The sequence below is a fragment of the Bidens hawaiensis genome, unplaced genomic scaffold (genome assembly GCF_021521415.1).
Source record: "Bidens hawaiensis isolate Kalapana, Puna unplaced genomic scaffold, B.hawaiensis_p1.1 tig00044119_1, whole genome shotgun sequence".
Taxonomy (NCBI): Eukaryota; Viridiplantae; Streptophyta; class Magnoliopsida; order Asterales; family Asteraceae; genus Bidens; species Bidens hawaiensis.
This window is the reverse complement of record NW_027505877.1, coordinates 59,570-62,832: the sequence shown is the minus strand read 5'-3', so window position 1 is coordinate 62,832 and position 3,263 is coordinate 59,570. Positions and strand designations below refer to the sequence as shown.

The 3,263-nt window shown below is 33.8% G+C and overlaps 1 long non-coding RNA gene across 1 annotated transcript; it reads right to left on the bottom strand.

Moving 5' to 3' along the window:
• Positions 1-1,504: 1,504 nt before the first annotated feature.
• Positions 1,505-2,705, bottom strand: LOC143615747 (uncharacterized). Its single transcript, XR_013150532.1, has 3 exons — positions 2,222-2,705; positions 1,974-2,100; positions 1,505-1,840 (listed from the first exon to the last, which is right to left on the bottom strand). It is a non-coding gene; the product is annotated as an uncharacterized LOC143615747 (long non-coding RNA).
• Positions 2,706-3,263: the final 558 nt, after the last annotated feature.

The following is a 3,263-nucleotide window of genomic DNA, read 5'->3' as shown; positions in this document are numbered from 1 at the left end:
TGAACTTTTGTTGTTACCAAACTGTAAACCTATTGCATAGCCCTATCTTTACCTTACAACCAAAATGTAAACTAATTTCAAAGGTTTTTCAAAAACATAATTCTATTAGCATACCTCGGGGTCTTGTCTACCATGCACACGCGAGCCACTAGCATTGCTTAACCCGTACATTTTTCCTTTCTTTATGCCTCCAGCAGCTCGCGACCACAAGTCTTCGTCAAATTTTGGATGCATGCTACGATCATCTCCATACTTCTCCACAACATATCCATTGTAATTAACCTATTATTAAACCCACGTAATTACATTATTCAAATTTCAATATTTTTCTCTTTTGAAATATGTTGTTTGGATTTACTAATAGCCAACTTACGCAAGTCTCCTTTGCCCTATTTTCAACCCAATTCAAATTTTCTCCTTGAACACTTCCTTCAAAATCATCACCCAAAACTAGCAAACTGCTTAGATCTTTATCCAAAGGTCGGCTTCCTTTTCTGCAATGTGATTGCTTCCACATCTCATGAGTTGTTAGTTCACGCCCAAGTGTTTTTTCCTACAAAGGTGGAATTATCAAACTGTTAATAATTCTGATTTTGGATAAACATGTCCTAAAGGCTGGGGTTAAATCATAAATAAGGCATGCATATCTACAAGATTTGCAATAAATTGATGTTGTAGGGATCTGTTGAGTTTTGTTAGTGTCATTTTGTTTGTTATTTGATATTATGTAAGAAAATCTTTGATGAGATTTTTATAAATATGATTTGTATTTTTTGTGGTTAAAAATATAAAAATTTATGAACATTTTATTACAGGTTATAGATATAGTCCAAAATATTGGAATTGTTTGATATTAATACTGGTAATGTAGCGTCTCGAACTGGTACAGACCAAACACAATCAGTACCTGGGTACATTTATACATTTTTTTTGGTATTTTCAGTGGTACCGGTGGCGATCAGTGTTGAACTAAAAAAATCGATACGATATTCGGCAAATGGTTTTACTCATTTTCGATATCAGTATTTCAGTTGGTATAGTCGGAGTTTTGTTTTAGTATAATACTTCGGTTTTTGTTAGAGTTTGGTGAGAAGATTTATGTTAATACCACTCGTCAATGATGATGTTCTCAAATTAGAGCTATTATTTGTTAATGGATCTATTTGTGTTTATATGATAGAAGAGCAATTTTTACCAAATACCAAACCGATATACATTTTTTCATGTTTTAGGTATGTGTACCATTTGGTTTCGGTATTTTCAGTGGTACCGGTAATGATTGGTATAGAAAAGGAAAAATTGCTATGGTATCTGGTATATGGTTTTACTCATTCACAGTATCACAGTACCAGTACTCTATTGATCTCTATGATGCATCAGCAGATTGAAATTTGATGATCCATTGACAAATTTGAAGTTAAAAAAAGTCATCAGAAAATTGAAATTTGATAATTCTTTAGCATGTAGGTTGTGTGAAATTTGATAAAATTGAAGTGTATTTTACCGCTTTTCTTTTTGCAGTCACATAGGTTTGTGCTCCAAGCGTATGCTTGCCCCTGATTGAATTGTTTCTAATAGCACTATTTATTTTAGACTTTTCTTTCCATTCAGGCGTGTTCCAAATTGCAAACATATCTTTCCATGTCTCATATCTTATCCAAGAGGGTTTGAAGTCCTCAAGAAGAGTAAAATCATCTCCAACTTCAATACCGTGTATTCTCGCCACTGTTTTGGCCTCCATTCGTACCCTATTCAACAAATCATGAAATTTACCCGTAATGCACTTCTCCCAATACCTCAAAATTTATGTATTCCATTTCTCCTCCCACTGAAAATAACACTAAGAAAAAAAAAACTTTTAATAAATAACAAAATGGTCCACTAAGCTTAATGGTAATAAATTAATTGCAATAAATGTGAGATCACAGTATGTTTTGCATTATTTAAAACTGATTATGTCTATGTACACACACCTTAAAACGCTCAAACAACTTCATTCTGTGTTCATAAGAAACATCTTTCCAACTATCCCATGCATCCAACCACATATGCTTTAAGTTCAATCCAATAATCCGGGTGGACGTCGCTTGATTACTAAATCTACAAATTAAAAGCAATAAATGTGAAACCACATTAGTAACGTTTTTATGAAGATAAAGAAACAATATTAATATGTGCAAAAGTTATGAAACCACATTAACATTAATGTATATGTACTTACTCCCCATCTTCGATCCAAATCCACTCATGGTTTATCGGTTCAGGTATTTGAACTTGTGAAGCACGCCCCCGCCTAGCAACATGAACAGTAGACTCATCATCACCATCAATGGGAGAAGGCATCAATGGATCATGGTCTGCATCTGATTGTGGTTCAATGTTATCACAACTACCTATTCCACTACCTCCATCACCAATATGACCACTATGTGGCCCATTACCTCCATCACTAGCTTGACCACCACCTCGATCACTACCTTGCCCAATAACTCGATCACCAACCTAACCACTACCTTGCCTGATACCTCGAATACTACGTAGACCACTACATTGACTACTACTTCGACCACCAGACCGCCCAGCACCTCGACCACCAGATTGAACACTACCTCGACCCATAGTACGCGCCATAATAACTACAACAAAAACAAAATTATAGATATTTCATGCATCTATTAAATGTATATATACTAATTATTTACTGCTTAAATAAAATAGAGATTCAATAAATTAATGTGCCACATGAGAAAACTTTATGAAACCAAATGATTACAGATTCGACCTAAAGTGTATATGCCATAACTTAATTGTACCTAAAATCAAAATTCATTCATGTCAATTCTGAATCTAGCAAAACTAGAAAGCAATCGATCGGTAGTCAACATACACTCCAATGCATGAAATCAAGTCAAAATATTCAAGTCATATCGTTAATTTAGGTCATTCATCGACACTAACAATCGTTCAACAGAAAACTTATTAATAAACCTAATCGTTAATACTAACAATAAACAGAGATTGTGATTCAAAGATAAAATCACCGTAAACAACAAACGGACCTCAATTCAAATCCAGTTCAGATCTAGTAACTAATTAGAAATCTAACAATAACCTAATCGTTCACCATTTGAGGTGAAATAATTACTAAACGGATTATAATTTAGGAATTTAACTAATAACGAACTGCTTCATTAATTAGAAACGCATATATGAATCACAGAGGCAGACAATATGGAAGAATTGTGGATAAAAAAGAATGAAAT